This window comes from Myodes glareolus, chromosome 3, assembly GCF_982192425.1.
Source record: "Myodes glareolus chromosome 3, mMyoGla1.1, whole genome shotgun sequence".
NCBI lineage: Eukaryota > Metazoa > Chordata > Mammalia > Rodentia > Cricetidae > Myodes > Myodes glareolus.
In genome coordinates this window covers 67843886-67863105 of record NC_142028.1, presented here as the reverse complement: position 1 = coordinate 67863105, position 19220 = coordinate 67843886, and the positions used below count along the sequence as shown (strand labels likewise).

General features: G+C 41.5%; 1 protein-coding gene and 1 pseudogene across 6 annotated transcripts in view; one reads left to right on the top strand and one right to left on the bottom strand.

Annotated features, from left to right (window-relative positions):
* The window catches only part of Kiaa0319l (KIAA0319 like), a 114127-nt gene that overhangs the window by 3910 nt on the left and 90997 nt on the right, over nucleotides 1–19220 (top strand). The window lies entirely within an intron of this gene.
* On the bottom strand, nucleotides 2905–3334 carry LOC148122680 (non-histone chromosomal protein HMG-17 pseudogene; annotated as a pseudogene).

Sequence of the window (19220 nt, the reverse complement as noted above, 5' to 3'; positions counted from 1 at the left end):
TTACTGACTAACTCTCATATCTTGATATTAACCCATTTCTAATAATCTGTAGCACCATGAGGTGGTGGCTTACCGGAAAAGATTCAGCATGTCTGACCTGGTGGCTGGCTCCATGGCTTCTGCATCATAGCCCTCTTCCCAGCATTCTGTTCTGTTTACTCCGCCTACCTAATTTTCTGTCCTATCAAGGGGCCAAGGCAGTCTCTTTATTGACCAATGAAAATAACACAATAGACAGATAACCCTCCTCCATCACTCATTTTGACATTTTATAAAGGCAGATTGACCAAAACAAAGCAAACAAACAAAACTTTTCAGAGTTAAGTAGATTGGGGTCCTGGAGCTGGATATTGCCATGTAATGACTGAGGCCTAGGGCTCATTACCTAATGGTTTTTTATTTTTTTAAAAAAATGGATCTCACTTATGTAGACCAGGCTGGCCTTGACCTCTTATTTCACCTGACTTACCTTGTTGAAAGATAAGATCTGCCTCGTAGCTTGACCTGAGAGAGAACATATAAAAGCATGTGAAGCTCTGTAAACGTACCTGCTCAGGGAAAGATGCTTTGCTTCCTTTCCTAGAGGAGTCCACATTTGGTTTTGGTTTTGAGACAGGATACCACTGTGTAGCCCTGGCAAGCCTGGAACTGGATTTGTAGACCAGGCTGGTTATAAACTCATAGAGATCCGCCTCCCTCTGTCTCCCAAGTTTAATATTAAAGGTATGAGCCACCGGTGATGCCTGGTGACATCTCACTTTAACAAGTTGTATTTTTTACTTTTATTTATTTATTTTTTGGAGAGGCTGTATGTACATGCCATAATGGTGTCTGTGTAAGGTTAAAGGACAGCTTTTGTGGAGCCTTCTCTCCTTCTACCTCTGTGTGGATTCTGAGGATCAGACTCAGGTGGTCAGGCTTGCTAAACTGAGAAGTCTCACTGGCTCTGCTTGTTGTTGTTCATAGAAAGGAACCATGTTGATAGACTTCACGGAATACTTTCCTTCTCAAGACTACTTTACCTTACAGCCTCTTGTCAAGAGTTAGTGTCGAGAAGGCTAAATGTCAAAGGCCAAATTTCAAAATACCCTTGCTTGCGTGGCGGTGGTGGCACATGCCTTTAATCCCAGTACTTGGGAAGCAGAGGCAGGCAGATCTCTGTGAGGTTGAGACCAGCCTGGTCTACAGAGGGAGTTTCAGTACAGCCTAAGCTACACAGAGAAACCCTGTCTCAAAAAATCAAACCCAAATCAAACCAAACAACAGATTACTTTCTGTCTTTACCCTTTCAGTGTTGTTGTTGTTGTTGTTGCTGTTGCTGTTGACATGGTTCCTTGCAGAGTATGGAGTGTGAGAAAGCAGCAGCTTGAGAAGGACGTTGACTATGCCTTTACTCTGGGCAGTGACAGCCTTCTGCTGTAGGGCCGCAGCTATGGCTAACTGTTCAGCTTTTGCTGAATGGCTATGAAGATTTCTGTTGTCGACATGGTCTTGAGAATCAAGTAATTACTGTATTTAGCAGTTTTAGTAGCACTGGCTGTGGTAGCTGATGATTGTATGATTATAGTGGTAGAGACTGAGTTGATAGAAAGCTGACCCAGATATTTTTTTTTTATGGAAGATGATGCTTTGTTGACTAGTTCTTGGTGTTATTCTATGTAAGGTAATTTGAGTGAAGTAATTAATTTAGCAACATCACTTGGGGAGACTCACTTCTTTGGAAGTGTACCTACCCCTGCCAGGTTTCTAGAAATGTCACATACCTTCTCATTGAATTTTTATGGTAACCCTGAAATAGATAGTTTATGCTCATTATATTAATAAATAAATTGAGACCCAGAGAGAAAGAGAAGGACAAAATGACTTACTAGAGTCACATAGCAAGAAGTCACACAGCAGAGCAAGATCCTAACTCAGCTTGTTTGTTGATGCTTGTTTTCTTTGTCTCTTCTGCCGTAGGCCTTCCGGCCTCAGGTGGTCCTTGGAGGACCAAGTTGTAGTAGTAATTGTTGTTGTTGTTGTTTTTCCCAGAACCATGACAATAAGCTGAAAGAGTCAGAGCACCAGGGGAGGACAACGTGATTCTGAGACTTTCTGTGTTTTGTTTTTCACTTACACTTACTTGGTTCAGAATAAAATTATGGAGGAATTTCAGATTTAGATAAGAAATTTTTTTTCCAAGCCAACCTGTATCCAGCTTTATTAAAGGCACTTTCCATAAACAATCATGGTTTTCCAGGCAGAACATGGGCAGACAATCAGTAACAGTATATAAGAACTTCCAAACTCCCTTCTTGTATGACTACCAAAATCAGAAAGCCACTATAAAACCTGGTGATTCTTCATTGGATGCTCTGAAAAGGGGGAGGAGCTTAGAGTGAGGGCTGACATTTCACATTGAGGATGTTGTTTCACAACTTTTCACAAGCCGACCCTGACTTTCAGGAAATGAAATGAAAATGGCAGAATTATCAATCTGCAGATCCACAATCTTCTGTAAAAGGAACCGCTGTGCTTTTGAGGACACTCAATGATATCACTGCAAAGTCCAGATTGCCCAACAGACTGGCAAAACCAATTTTGGGGATCAGGTTCCAACAGGTCTCTGGTCTTAAGGGAGTTAAGTCTATGTTGATGGTACAGGGGGAGGAGAATATAAAAACGAACTTAGTTCTCCCACACAAGGCATGTTGTGCCATGGTGGCCACATATGTCAACATGTCCCCAGGACGTCTCTCCTGGGAGCCGAGAGGAGTCTTTCAAAATTATCAGGGAAAGATGTTTTCCATCATGAACCATCATTCATTCAGCTTGGGAGACATTGCTAGTGACACATGTTCCTCCCCACCCCAAAACAATGAAGTGTTCTGTGTGCTAACAACATAGCTTAAAAAAAAAAAAAGGTAAAACAAAATTCTGCATTTTTATAAAACTTGATAAAAAATAGTATTTCAAACTGTACAGTCACCAGAAGTACACAGCTATCAAAAACGCACACATTTCACTTGGCGTCTCCAGCACCTTCAGCTTTTTGTGCCTGGTCTGTTTTGGCGTCTCCATTCTCTGCAGGATTATTGGCATCCTTACCAGCATCGGCCTTCCCCTTCTTCCCCTTGGGTACCTTCTCTCCCTTCTTTGCAAGGGCCTTTTTAGGCTTGGGCTCTGGCTTTGGAGGTGCAGGTTTAGCGGACAACCTTGCCGATCTTCTCTGTGGCTCGTCCTTCACCTTGGCTTTATCTCCATTAGTATCCCCTTCAGCCTTTCTTTTGGGCATGGCGGCGGCCGGGGACACGTTGGCGCTGAACGCGGGGCTGCAGCGGTGCGCGGCTCGGGTCCGTCCAGGGGTCGTTCTCGCTGCTTCTTCACACCGCTCCAAGAAATTATTTTTACACAGCCTGATGAAGATTAAAGTGAAAATATCTAGAGGCTGGGACACGGGCAGGCGGTAGGACACTTGCCTAGTGTGCGAAAGACGCTAGGTTCAATTCCACACTGCAAAACAAAGAAATAAATAGTATAGTTAAGAAACATTAGCTGCCCGCAAATAGTGCTAGAAAATTTGAACAGAAAACATTTGGTATAAATATCAGGATATCTAAAAAGTTCATGGCTCTTAACTTAATTCCCCTTTCAAGAGTTTTGGGGTTGGAGAGATGGTTCAGTGGTTAAGAGCACTGACTGCTCTTCCAAGGACCCAGAGTTTGCTTGAACCTGTATGGTGGTTCACACCAACCTGCAATTCCAGTTCTAGGGCATCTAATGTCCTCTTCAGACCTACGTGGGTCCCATACATAAAAGTGGTACACATACATGCAGACAAAACACTTGCCCACATAAAATTTTAAAAAAAGAGTTGTTGCTTTTGTTGGGGAGTTAAGGGGAACTGGAGAGATGGCTTAGTGGTTAGAAGTATTTGTTGTATGTGGGACATGGTGGCACATGCCTTTAATCCCAGCACTCGGGGGGGGGGGGGCAGAAGCAGGTGGATCTCTGTGAGTTTGAGGCCAGCCTGATCTACAAAGTGAGTTCCAAAACAACTAGGGCTGTTACACAGAGAAAGCCTGTTTGGAAAAACAAACAGCAACAACAAAACTTTTGTTGCTCTTCCAGAGGATCTGAGTTTGGTCCCAGCACCTATATCAGGTGGTTAATAACTTCTGGTCTCTGAGGGCACCTTCGTGTATGTATGCATACTGACACACAGTTACACTTAAATAAAACTGAGTTTGTCTCAAATGCATAGTGAGACCTTTGCTTTAGTGTGTGTGCATGTATCAAAAACTAGGCATGGTGATGCATGACTGTAGTGCAATCCTTTTGTTTGTTTTCTGTGTGTGTGTGTGTGTGTGTGTGTGTGTGTGTGTGTGTTTTGAGACAGGTTCTCTCTGTAACTTTGGCTGTCCTGTAACCTACGATGCCTCTGCCTCCCAAGTACTAGAATTAAAGGCATGTGTCACCATGCCTTTATGCATGTATGAAGGTGTCAGATCCCCTGAAACTGGAGTTATAGACAGCTGTGAGCCACCATGTGGGTGCTGGGAACTGAACCCAGATCCTCTGGAAGAACAGCCAGTGCTCCTGACTACTGAGCCAGCCCTCTTTTAATGTAATCTTAAAAAATTTCTGTGAGTTCCAGCCCATACTGGCCACAAAATAAAGCCTTGTCTCAAAAACAAATGACTGGGCTGGAGAGACAGAGGTTTGCTGCAAAGCCTGACAACGCTGGACCTCCATGTGGATGTAGAGGATGAACTTACAAGTGTCCTTTAACCTTCACACACACACCGTGACACGTGTGCATCCAACATAGGCCCACACAAAATAAATACTAGAAAATATAAACAGTTTATCATAAGTATACCTTTAGATAGTTCTTGTGAATAAGAGCATTCACCAATACTTGTTTATTCTGTACTGTGAAACATTGCATTTGCCTGCCCAATAGCACAGCAGTAATGTTTTTGCATATTTATGTGATGGATGTTGTTATAGTTACTTTCAGTGGTCAGTGTGACCTAGGAAGATTGGCCTGACCAGTCAGTGAGGGATTTTCTTACTTGCTAGTTGATGTAGGAGGATCTTGTCCACTATGAGAGTTGCCATCCCTAGGCAGGTGGGCCTGGGTTGTATAAGAAAGGTAGCTGAACAAGCCAGTAAGCAGCTCTGCTCCTTGGTGTCTGCTTTGAGTTGCTTAGGCTTCCCTCACTGGTGTGACATGTAAGCTGAGATGAGCCCTCTTCTCCTGAGCTGCTTTTGGTCATGGTATTTATCACAGCAGCAGAAAGTGACTAGGACAGATACTATCTAGTGTTCCCTTCTTTAGAAGAATGAATATATGGGGAGACATCCTAAACTAAATGGTAAAAGCAAAATAAACAACTGCATGTTTGCTATGGTGTCAATGGTATGAAATGAAAAAAAATCACATAATAGAAGTCTAAAGTAAGATATATAACTGAATATATATTATGATCTCTTCTTATTCTATACTTTCCAGTATTTTTGGATAACAACAACTTCAACTTCTTCTTCTTCTTCTTCTTCTTCTTCTTCTTCTTCTTCTTCTTCTTCTTCTTCTTCTTCTTCTTCTTCTTCTCCTTCTCTTTTTGCTTCTTTTTAATAAAGAGATGCAAATCTACCAGATAGTGCAGTAACAAAATAGCATCAGTGAAAACCTATTTAGGTAGCCTGAGTTGGTATTTATCTGCTTGTGTTTATTCAGCTTCTACCTAAGCATTCAAGTTTTTTCTCTAATAGAAGATGCTTTTTGTTTTTTTCTGTTATCATTTAGCTCATGAATTATATGACTTCTTCCTGACAAAAATAACAAAAAATAAGGGAACTCCATAGTTACCACCTATTCCTGGGTACCAGTTAGTAGTCCCTCCTTTGGTAGAGCTCTCGGTACCCATTGACTTCATTTAGTTGGCTCCTTTTCATTTCTGCATTGGGCTCAGTAGTGAAGGCTAGAAATGAATGATTATGATTTATCTGATAAAAGATACCCTGTTTTCCTTGTGAGCTACTGAGTTAGAGTTTTTCGGTATAATTTTACTGCTATGTGATTTGAGAATAGCATTTTGGACCTTGTAATTGTCATTTGGAAACAAATATCAGATGATCCTAAGAACTTGGAAATTCCTCAGTAGTTAGTCAGTTTGTTTGTTTGTTTTGTTTTGCTTTGTTTTTCAGACAGGGTTTCTCTGGGTAGCTTTGGAGCTTGTCCTGTAACTTGCTCTGTAGACCAGGCTGGCGTTGAACTCACAGAGGTCCGCCTGTCTCTGCCTCCCAAGTGCTGGGATTAAAGGCGGACTACCACCTCCTGGCTTAGTCATCTTCTTGAGAGCAGGAATCTGGCCTTTTTGCTTATTGAGATATTATTCTAAGCAAGCATAAAATCTGGCATATAAATGTAACATAAAATTTTTTGTTTACTGAATAAGTACATTAGCAATGAGGGGATTATCCTTTGAGAATTAAGTTAAAGCCAACATAAAGTAGAGGTCTACAAAGATAATTTAAAGAGACATAATACCTTTGAAACCAATAGATGGAATTAAAATCTGAACTATATTAACATATCCAAACAAGAATGGGTATATCTGAAAAGTTATGTGTGCATGGAGCACAGATCTAATTGATCTTGGAATTCTAAAACAAGGATATAAGCCTAAAGGTAGCAGTTGATTCTGGAAACTTCCTTATCTGCCTCTGAGAAGGAGATTGCATACCCGGTTAATGATTAGAGAATTTAGTAGGACTCTGACTCTAATTGAGGCAGTAGGATTACAATGAGTGCAGCACAGCTCCTGTCCTGGAAAAATGTCCAGTTTGATGAGAGAAACAGACAGACACTAGTATATGCTAAGGGAAAGGATGGAGGGATTCAGGCACTATGCTATGGGAACCAGAGAAGAAGTATTTTGCTTAGAGGCTGTCTTAGTTGGCGATTCTATTGCTGTGAAGAGACACCATGACCATGGCAACTCTTATAAAGAAAACATTTAATTTGGGTGGGAGACTTGCTTACAGTTTCATTATTATTATGATGGGGACCATGGTGGCATGCAGGCAGATGTGGTGCTGGAGCCGAGAGTGCTACATCTGGCAGGCAATAGGAAGTCAACTGAATGTCACATTGAGGGAAGCTTGAGAAAAAAAAAGACTTCAAAGCCCACCCCCTCAATGACACTCTTCCTCCAACAAGGCCATACTTCCTAATAGTGTCCTTCCCTTTGGGGGGCATTTTCTTTCAAACCACCACAGAGGTGAAGGGAGTCCTTTCCAAGAAGCTGACACCTAAGCAGTTTTGAAAATTGAATTTGAATGACTCAGAAGGTTTTCCCAGGCAATGGGCACTGGAGAGCAAAGGTGTAAAGGATGTGAATGAACCACGCCCCACTCAGTGCTTCTGGAAGGGCAGTTCCTGAAGGGGTCGGGAGTGGCCAGGTGATAAGGAGTCTTGTTTGCCATGCTTAGAAGCCTCCGTTTGAATCTTTTTCAGAGAGGCTGTCTACAGATTATCCCCTCTGTAGCTTGGGTAGTCCTTGACTTTTCCATCCTTATGACTCAGCTTCAGCTTCTAAGTATCCCAGGATTGCAAACCTGTGTCACAAGACCTGGCTCAAATTCTCCCTTTTCCAGTTTTTTTTTTTCATTTCCCATTATTTCTGCAATGCTTGTGCATGTTAGGTAGGTTCTCTGTACCCAGCTCTGGTTTGGGGTTTCTTTGAAACACAGTCTAGCTTTTGTAGCCCAGGCTAGCTTGGAACTGACTGAATAGCTCAGACTGGCCTTAAACTCGCAGTCTAGCTTTTGTAGCCCAGGCTAGCTTGGAACTGACTGAATAGCTCAGACTGGCCTTAAACTCGCAGTCTAGCTTTTGTAGCCCAGGCTAGCTTGGAACCGACTGAATAGCTCAGACTGGCCTTAAACTCACAGTCTAGCTTTTGTAGCCCAGGCTAGCTTGGAACTGACTGAATAGCTCAGACTGGCCTTAAACTTGCAGCAGGTGGTATCTCAGCCCCCCAAGCACTGGTATTATAAGCATGAGCCACCACACTTGGTTTCAATTCTATTTTTTTTAATAATTTATTTTTATTTAATTTTATTTGCCAAGACAGGGTTTCTCTGTAGCTTTGGAGCCTGTCCTGGAACTCATTCTGTAGACCAGGCTGGCCTTGAACTCACAGAGATATGCCTGCCTCTGCCTTTCTAGTGCTGGGATTAAAGACTGTGTCACCACCACCCAGCAGAATTTTAATGTTTTTATTTAATATTTTAGTGTGCAGAATGAGTTTAATATCCTTTTGTACACATGTTTTATCTTGTTTATATTCACTCCCTGTTCTCCCATCTCTCTTTCCCCAGATAATTCCTTTACACCTTCATATATATATGAAATTTTAAAAAACTTACATATATTTGTAATATATATAGTATATATAAAACCTAGATTCTGCATAAGAAAACAGGCAGTATTTGCTTTTCTGGGTCTGGTGACATAATGCTCTCAGTTCCATCCACTTTCCTGGAATTCATGTAGTTTCATTCTTTATGGCTGAACAAAGCTCTATTGTGTATATGTACCTCATTATCTTTGTCCATTTGTCTCTTGATAGGCATCTGGCTAGTTCTCTGTGTTCTGCCTTGACCCTTATTATTTACTGCTAGCTATTACTTTTGGATTTAGATTGTTCTTGTTTTTCGAAGAACTTAAATAATTAATTTGAGATGTCTCTGGTTTTTCACATAAGCACTCACAACTATAAACTTTCCTCTTAGAACTGCTTTGCTGTATCCCAAAGGTTCTATACGTTTTGCTTTCATTTTATTTGCTTCTAGAAACTTCTGAATTTCCTCTCTCACTTCTTTAGTGATCCACTGGTCATTCAAGAGTCTGTTGTTCATATAATTAAATATTCATATAATACATGTAAGTTTCTTGTTAATTATTTCAAGTTTTATTCCACTGTGTTGTATTACAATAGAAGTTATTTCTTAAGATTTGCTTTATGGAACCAGGTGGTGGTGGCGCAGGCCTTTAATCCCAGCACTCAGGAGGCAAGCGGATCTCTGAGTTCAAGGCCAACCTGTTCTACAGAGTGAGTTCCAGGACTGGTTCCAAAGCAACACAGAGAAACCCTGTCTCAAAACAGCAAAAAAAGATTTGCTTTATGACCTGTTTTAGAGAAAGTTCTCTGGGTTGGCTGAGAAGAACTTTTACTTTGCTCTTGGATAGAACATTCTGTAAATTAAATGTCTCTTAGATCCTCTGGATCTATTGTGCAGATTAACTCAGAAGTTTCTTTTGTTTTGTTTTATATTTTACATTGAGCTGTTTATTAAAAAAGTACTTGAACTCATATTTATTCTTTATGGGGGAAGTCACAAATGGATTTTGAATAAGAAAAATGACAATTTGTTTTGTTGATAGGTTATCATGTATTCCAGACTGGTCTCTAACTCGCTTCGCTATGTAGCTGAGGATGACCCTGAACTTCAGATCCTCTTGCCCCCATCTCTTGAGTGCTGGGATTGCAAAGTGCTGGGATGCAAAAACCACAATGCCTGGTTTATGCATGGTTGGGGATCTAAGCCAGGGTCTTGTGCTAGGCAAGCACTCTGCCAACTGCTCTGTAACTCAAGTCTTGAACTTTCTTTTTCTTTCTTTTTGTTTAGACAGGGTTTCTCTGTGTGTTGCACTGGGTGTCCTGGAACTCATCCTGTAGACCAGGCTGACCTCAACTCACAGAGATAGATTCTCCTGCCCCTGCCTCCTAAATGCTGGGGTTAAAGGCGTGCGCTACCACCGTCAGGTTTCTTGAAGTTTCTTTACTGATTTTTAGTCAATATGATCTATTTTTGTTTGCTTGTTACATTTCTTTATGTATCTGTGTGTGTGTTTGTGTATGCACATGAACATCCTAGTTTGTGTAGATGTTAGAGGGTTTACTTTACTGCATGGGTCCCGGGAGTCAAACTGAGGTCGTCAGGCTTGGTGGCAAGCTCCTTTATCCATTGAGCCATCTTGCTGGCTCTAGATGTCCTCCTTCTTAGGAGAGTGAGATATTGAAGCCACTTACTGTGTCAAGATCTATCCTTCATGTACATTAGGCTTTGTGTTTAAATTGGGAGCCCCAACATTTGTTGTATGTATATTTATAATTTTTGTGTCTTATGTTTTTTTCTTTTTTAATATGTAGTGACATTAGAAAAATCTTTTCTTTTTTGATTTATTTATTTTTACTCTCTGTGCATTGTTATTTAGCGAGGGTGTCAAATCCCCTGGAGGTAGAGTTACTGGCAGTTGTAAGCTGCCATGTGGGTGCTGGGAAGTGAACCAGGGTCCTCTGGAAAAACCGCCGCCAGTGCTCTTAGCCGCTGAGCCATCTCTCCAGCACCGAAAAATCTTTTCTAGTTGGTGGTGCATACCTTTAATCCCAGCACTCAGCAGAGGCAGGTGGATCTTCATGAGTTTGAGGCCAGACCACATAGTGAGACACCATCTCAGAAAAACAAAACAAAAACCCCCAAATCTTTTCTGATTTTGGTTTAAAGTCTGTTTTGCCAGATATAAAACAACTAAGCTAACTTGGTTTTGGCTTTTATTTGCTTGATAAATTGACTTCCATCCTTTCATGCTCAGTCTGCAGGTTTCTTTGCCAGGGACATGTGTTTCTTAGAGACACTGGTAGTTGGATCTTTTTTTTTTAAATCCAGTAGGCTCTCATGCACTTTTAATTGCAAGGTTAAGACTGTGTACATTTATGGTTACTATTGAGGGACATCTGCTAATCGTGATGGATTTGTCAGCTGTTCATTGGCTACACAGATGTATTAGTTATTTGTTTCTATGACAAAACACTTAACAAGATGTACTCTGAAGAAGGAAGGTTAATTTTGGCTCACAGTTCAAGAATACATTATCCATCATGGTGGCTGGGAAGGAGTGGACAGAGTGTGTAGGCAGCTAGGAAGCTGAGAGTAATGGTGCTCATTCAGTCTGGTACCCCATGGGGCACTACTGCCCACATTAACCTCATCTAGATAGTTATTTGTCACCAGTTTGCCAAGAGACTCTTCTCCAAGGTTGATCTGGATCCTGTCAAGTTAATGTTGAGAATGAACAATGACAATAAGTTGTTGTTGGTGTTTGTTTATGTTTTTCTTTCTCTCTCATTTGTATTAGGTGCTTGCTAGTTTATGGTATTGGACATGATGGATTCTTATTTCTCCTTTTCTTGTGAAATTCTTTTTTTTTTTAAGATTTTTAAAAAATTGATTTATTTGCCAGGTGGTGGTGGCACATGCCTTTATTCCCAGCACTTGGGAGGCAGAGGCAGGTGGGTCTCTGTGAGTTCGAGTCCAGATTGGCCTACAAAGCAAGTTATAGGATAGCTAGGGCTGTTACACAGAGAAACCCTGTCTCAAAACTGCCCTCCTGCAAATCTGTGCACCTTGGCATCTTTGTCTATTTTTTTGAGACCCTGACTTCTCTTGCCTTAAAAGTACACCATTTTCTTTGTTCTCCTACTTGCTAGTCTGCACTTTTCAATTACTTTCCCTTTCAACCCCTCCTTAGCTTTTCTCTTAAGTTTTTTGTTATTGAGGGCTTTGTTTCAAAACTCCCCCCACTCTTTCACTCACTTTAGCAATCTTGCTCGTTCCTTCAGTTGTTAGCTCTGTGATTACCACTCCCAGATCTGTCACTGCTGCTGAGTACCAAACTGCCTAGCCACCTGGATGTCACACATCTCCAACTGGATGTCTCATAACTACCATTAGCTTAATATGTCAAAACGGAAGCCAGATCTTTTCTTCTCTTGCTTCTCCTTTATTCCTTATAAACATAAAAAGAGCATCTCCACCCATATTCTGAGGTAGAAATCTCTGAGTCATTCTCTCTTTCTTCCCTCCTCCATATCAGAAGATCATCATTCATATCATGCTTTTATGCTCCATTCTGCTGCATGTGTCATTATCATTCTGCCTCATGTTTTCTGAATCACATAAACAAGCCTCTCTCAGACTCCAAGACTTCTGGTCTGAACTCCTTTGTGCAGTGCTCTGTGTACCCTACATTCTGTGCTGTAGTGCTAGGCTTTGTGAAGAGAACCCAGGCGCAGGTCCTGCCCGTGAAACAAGTCTTTTTGTGTCACCACTAGCAGGTGATGTAATAGAAATGCTTAACACTAGCTGGACTGAGTCCTAGCATGCCCTGCCTCCCTCCTACCCTACGCACTGCTTAACCCCATGATTCTGTTTGCTTCTCAATCCTGCATTGTTCTCCATCTAATAAACACCTGGTGATCTTACTTTACATTGTTTGCAGTCCAGTCCTTAACCTCAGACTGGTTCTCACTGGACTGCTGCCCCACCCCATCTTTTTACAACAACTTCCTCAATTTTTAGCCAAATGTAGAACTTTGCTTTGTAACATCAGGGAGACTCCCCTGTCCTGCTTAGGTTCCAGCTTTTTGTGCTACAGTGTGGAGACCATCTTCTAACAGAAAACTGGGTATTTGTGGGGGTCATTTCAAGTTTTTCTTTTCTTAGGGCTGCAGCCTTATTGCTGATTGTTGCACATATTCTGTATGGTAGATGGCAGTTCTGGTGGGATGATGAGTTCTCCATCCTGATTAGGAACAGGAGTCTACTATAATGATTTAACTGTGTATCTGTTTCATGAAACTGTCTTGCTTAGAGTTATCTTTCCAGCATGTAGTGTAGAGCAGGTAACAAGTTCTGACGTTAAAGTAACCATAGCACCCCTCTGAACATTTGTGTTGTGTTATCTTTTCTGCTCTGTTTTTTCAAGCAGCCTGTTTGTGGGCTTTTCATGTCCAAGGAAGAAAATGTAGCTCCCTTTTCTCTGTCTAGTTCATTTCACAAATGGCGGGGATTTTTCTTTCTGGTTCATGAAATTAGAAATAAATCCTATTGTGTGGATTGGGCCAGTCTTGAGGACTTCTTGCTCCACCATGCTCTACTGGCCTACTTCTCCCAGGACATCCTGCATTTGCCTCATTGAGTAAATTTAATTCTGTATGGAAAACAGAAGAAATGTTGTGGCTACACATCCCTACCATGTTCTCCAGCCACTGTTATCATTTGTACTATAAAGGTGATATTTTGATCTCCATGTATCTTATATTTTAATCAGTCCAAGACTCTGCATGGAGAGATTAATAGCCTCAGAACCCACAAAGACCACAGATGGGACACAGAGATGGCTCCAAGCTCAGCAAGAGTCTCTTCCTTTCTAGTGTCCATTTTGTTCTTTTGTGTTTATGTTCATGAGTCCAGATATGTGTCCCTAATGCCAGGAGTGTTCCTGGTACCTGGCACAAGAGCCAAAGGAGCTGTAGGTCTTGAGCCCGCTGTCTTTCTTATTCCTTTTTGGTTATACTTTGTGATCTGTGGCCCTCTTATGCCAGTAAGAGCAAGACATGTCTTTTTTTCTTTTTAAATAATGTGATATATTTTGAACATGCATGGGTCTTATTTTCAGGGAAAAGCATTTTTGGGAGCCCCTTTAGGTACCTCTATTTATCTTCTATGTGCTGGGTGCCCAATTTAAGTTGGATGACTAATGGAATATCTCTTCCAGCAATGAGCCTTCAGCAGAACTTTCTCCTGCCAAACTGTCTTATATTCTTAACTACATTGCAGTACAGGAAGGTAATGAATTATTAATCCTCAATCCGTCTCCTTAGATTGTAAGGTAATGACTTGAGTGCATGGCGGTCTGGGAAAAGGAGAGTTTTCTGGCTGCTGGCACAGACCATGAAGCCTTTTGATTCTAGAGTTCAGCTAACTGGCATGAGCAAGTCTAAGGGATCTTGTTATATTACACTAAGTTGATGCAAGTTTATGAGATTGGTCAGAGTTCCCACAGTTAGCCTCTCTCCCGATGACATGAAATTGTTTTCTGTGACTTAAACATTCTGAAGCGAGAGATAGTCATCTTCAGTTCCTCAGCTTGGGAAACAGTATTTTTGGTGGGTTTTCTTTAGAAACTCTATGCAAACATAAGAAACTTATTTAATAACCTGTGCAGTAAAGTGAAGAGAGATGAGGAAATGGAGTGATTGGCAGTAAACCTAGCTTGATTTAAAAGCATTTGTTTTGTTTTGTTTTTTTGAGACAGGGTTTCTCTGTGTAACAGCCCACCCTAGCTGTCCTGGAACTCTTGTATACAAGGCTGACCTCAAACTCACAGAGATCCACTTGTCTCTGCCTCCCAAGTGCTGGGATTAAAGGTGTGCACCACCACCACCTGGCCCAATGTAAAAACATTTTTAAATTGATTCTTCTTGGGGATTTTTTAGGAGAAGAAATAATAAGGTAGCAGTGAGGTCTTAAAAAAACCAAAACAAACAAACAAACAAAAACAAAAACAAAAACAAAAACAGAACAATTACAGGTCAAAGAATAGTCTTTGGCTTGTTTTGTAGGTTTTATAAAAATCTCAGTGTTTGGATTAGCTGCCAGTTTAAAGCATTGTGTCAGAAGTTGCCAGGAATATACTTAGGAGTGATGTGACCAGTGCCCAGACACCTGTTTCCAGCCAAGCAGCGTCAAGAAGGTCAAGAAGTTTGAGTTAAAATTTATGGCTCTTGATTCATTTTTGTTTATTTAATATGCATGTGTGTATTGGGCCCAGGGTCATACTTATGACAAGCATAGTTCTACCACTCTGCCACTGAGCTACAGCCCTAGACCCTAGAATCTACTTGTTTTGTGTGGTGTGTGTGTGAGAGAGAGAAGGAGGATCTCATAGCTCAGGTGGGCCTTGAATTGGAGTATTGGGATTATAGGTATGCACCACTATTCCTATGGATCTCGTTTTTAAGCTGTCTTTCTCATTCTCCACCCAGAGGATTCCATGATAAGAGTCAACCCATGTGGTTGAGCTCCCAGAGCTACTGTTGACTGCAGACAGTACTGGATATGTTTCAGAGAGAAGATGTAAGGATTGATCTTTCTGGGCATGGTGGCCCACACTTTTAGTCAGCACTTGGGAGGCAGAGGCAGGTGGACCTCTGTGAGCTCAAGGCCAGCCTGTTCTACATAGCAAGTTCCAGGCTGGCTATAGCTACATAGTGAGACGCTGTCTCAGAAAACAATTGGTTTTGACCACCTGCCGGTTCATAAGGTAGCAAGAGGTGGACCTCAGCCAACAGCATGGGCTTGAGAGTCATACAAGCCTTACTGCATCCTGGGCTTCTTATGGACTGGTATTGCTAACTCCATCAGGTTCTTCATCTGTAAAGTGGGGATGAAAGTACCTCTTGTAGGGTTATTATAGGGATTACATGAAATACTTATGCAAAGGGCTCACCCTATTTTTAGATTCAGTCAATAAATGTTAGCAGTATTTATTTTCATAAGAAATTCAATTTGGTGAAAGTCTTGTTTAATTTCAGAGTGACCCAGCAGCAGCGAGCTTGAGATCTGTGCTGGCTTGCGTCTTTGTTCAGTGGGATCTGAGTCTCCATTTCTAAGTATAATGCAGACAGTGGCCTCTCTGCATTGTCAGAGAAAGTAGCTCCCATTCATTTCTACACAGGCTTAACACCGGTTCAAGTCTAGGAGTGAATGAACTCTGTCAGATACTCTCCATGGTGTGGTATGTCTCTGAGGAGCACCACAGGTCACCTGTTTAGTCTTCTTCCTCCTCTCGAGGAGTACTGTGTTCTGCTGCCACACCACTGTTGTAGCCTCCACCCTGTTTCACTTCCCTCAACATGATGATGTTTGTGCTTCACAGAATCTTGTGCCCAACCCTGTTGGCTCTGTCTTTTGGTCAAGATAGTGGTTCTTATTTTCTGAGAGAGAGTATTGCTATGCTGCTCAAGCTGGCCTCGGACATGCTACCTACCTCAGCACTGGGATTACAGATGTGTACCACCACACCTGGCTTGGGATATTGTTTTGACTGGAGTTGATTTAGAATTAGTTTTAGATTTTGTGTTGGAAGCAGATAGCAGAGTTAGTTCCTCCCTCTATTAAAAGGGTAATTTTTGTGTGCCAGCTAGTGTAAGCATTAGAAATGGAGTAGTGAGCTGGATTGGTTTCTGCCCTCATTGAACTTCTTTCTATTGGTATCTTTTACATCCCTGGGGAATGGGAATTCTCTTTCCAAGGAATACTTGGAGTTTGGGTTTCTTGGGTATTGCATGCATATGGTATACAGGCATACATGCAGACAAAACACCCATACACATTAAAAAAAATAGGAGTTTGAGGTTTCCTTATGGTCTTGAGGCAATGTAATGACAATGACAGCACTGTATTCCTTGTAGAATTCTAGAAATGTAGGGAACTAGTCTGTTACCATCATCATTATTATTATTAAGATAGGATCTCACTTACAGGCCACATTAGAACTTGCCATGGAGACCAGGCTGACCTCTCACTCACAGTGATCTACCTGCCTCTGCATCCCTGTGCAGAGGTGTGTACTGACATGCCTGACCTAACACTAAGCAATTTGATGCCTCAAGTTAGTTTTAGTAAAGTAAAACTCTGTTAAGAATTATGTGGATAGTGTCAGGTGGTGGCGCACGCCTTTAATCCCAGCACTTGGGAGGCAGAGGCAGGTGGATTTTAGTGAGTTCAAGGCCCTCCTGGCCTACAAAACAAGTTTCAGTATAGCCAGGACTGTTACACAGAAAAACCCTGTCTCGAGAAACCAAAAAAAAAAAAAAAAAAAAAAAAAAAAGAAAAAAAAGAATTATGAAGAATTATGTGGATAGAGGCTTGACATGGTAACATTTGCATGTAATTCCCTTGGAAGGCTGAGGGGATAATGGGAAGTTGAGGCTGGTGTGGAGTTTTAAGAGCTCCTGAACCATGTGGTGTGTCTCAAAAAGCAAACAGGTTGAAGATATATCTCAGTGGTGGAGCACATGCTTTAGCATACAGGAGGCCCTGGGTTCAATCAATTTGTTTTATACCTCAAGTCAGAATTATGCAGGCATGTCTTCAATTCTCTTTCGACCCAACTTGCTCTTACCTTGAATAACCTACATCCCCTAATCAGCAGTGAGAATATTTATCTGAAGAGATAGGACAAGAACTATATGTATAGTCTTTGCTTCATTTTTAGATGTAGCCAATCAGTACTGGAAGATCTTACCAGCATCAGGATGTTCTTGTTGCTTTGGTTTCAAGTTCGTTACTCAGGTGAAGTCTCCAGCATCCTGAATTGCCCTGTCAGTCACAAAGGGAATCTAGACAATGCTATAAGATAAGAAGGGATTACCCTTGAGTGGGGAGTTAAACATCACTGACATCGTCTAAAGAGTATGAAGCAGAGGAATCCTGGCCAAGGCCAGTTTGATGCTCTGGAGGCTCTGTCCCTAAAGATGGTGCTCAGAGTATCTTGCCCCAGTTCAAACTCACTCAGCAGACAGGGGTTTTTAGGAATGGTCTTCCAAATGGCTTGTCGCTATGCTTTGATCCTACTTCAACAACACATTTGAGTTTGAGATAATTATGTGCTCCTGAATTCTTTCACTTGTAGGTAATAAAGGGAATGACTTGACTATTCACAGGCTTGGTGAAGAGGAGTGGTGTTTACATTGACTTAGTTTTACTTTGGTAGTCTTCATTTCTAATTCAGATTTTACAGATTTAAGAGAACTGCCATCTACCTGTTAAAAGTGCCCCCACAAAAAACTGCAGTGTTTATTGACCGAAAGCAATCTGAGTCAGCTGGAGACTATGGAAATGGGCCTGCCAGTGTGAATGAGTATCAATTAGAATAAATGAAGCTGCCTTGTAGATAGGCAATCTGTGCCCTGCCAGGTCAGTCTGCATGGCAGCAGCCAAGCTTCCCTCTCCCTTGGTGCTCCCTCTACCAGCTTCCACTGCTGGGCTTTCAGAGTTGCCCTCCGCTGTGCTCCCCAGGGTGTGCTCAGAAGCTGCATGCTGACATTTCTCACAAGGTACTTTTAAAATAACAAGGTGGATTTTAATGTCATTCCTTCTGTGAAAGGTTAAAGGGTGGGAAGCTTGGCCTTTCAGCACAGAAAACCCGACCTGGAACAGTTTTCTTTACCCAGGATGGCTAAGGCAGAAGCAAAAGTTCTCTTGTCTCTCCCTGGAGTCTCTCTGACAAGGGCTCTCCTTTCCTTCCCCAAGCTGTTTTGATTGAGCTGTTTCGCCTCCACCCTTCTGTACATATGTGGGAAGTGCTTGGGAGCATGACTGCCTCCATCAGTGGGGAAGAAATGGTGGAGAGTGAGAGCTCATGTGCCACAGACTTCCAGAGGTTTCCATGTGTTTCTGTGGGGCTGGGGAGAGGTTGCAGACACATGACACATTTTGGTGCCCTGCCTAGACTTAATCTTGAAATTAATTTCTTTTGACTCAACACAACAATGATGCCATGTGTTTAAAGAGAGTTCATATTAGATAATTAGTGGTCAGGAGCCTTGACCAGTTTATCCAAATTTTTATTTTTGTCAGTAGAATGCATAAATTATGAAATTTGAAAGTGAAGGTATAGGATAAAGAACAATGCATTAAAATATATGTCATAAAGTGAAGTCAGTGGCCAGGTGGTGGTGGCACGCGCCTTTAATTCCAGCACTCAGGAGGCAGAGACGGGGATCTCTGTGAGTTCAAGACCAACCTGGTCTACAGAGTGAGTTCCAGGACAGGCTCCAAAGCAACACAGAGAAACCCTGTCTCGAAAAACCAAAAAGAAAATTGAAAGCTGCTTGTCTATACCAGATAAAGAGACATAAATGTCAACACTGCATTAAGTTACATTTTTCTAATATTTGTAATACTTGGCTCTTATGAGTGTTTGATATACTTAGAAGCTTGAAATACCCTAATTTTCTTAAGTACTGAGGATTGAATTCAGAGTCTCTAGTGTACTAGGCAAGACTCTATTACAGACATGTGATCCTGTGTCCCTGTCAGCTACATTTTAAGTAAGTTTTCTAAGGTATTTATTATTTTCAATTTTATTTTTTGGTGTGGGGTATGTGTATATGTGCATGTGGGTACATATGCATGTGTGCTTATGCAGGTAGAGGCCAGAGGTTGATGCCTGGTGTCTTTTTTTTTAATGTCTCTATGTATGTATGTATGTATGTATGTATTTATAGATAGGAACATCATTATGTAGTCCTGGCTGGCCTGAAAAATCACTATGTGGATCAGACTGGCCTCAAACTCACAGAGATCTGCTGCTTCAC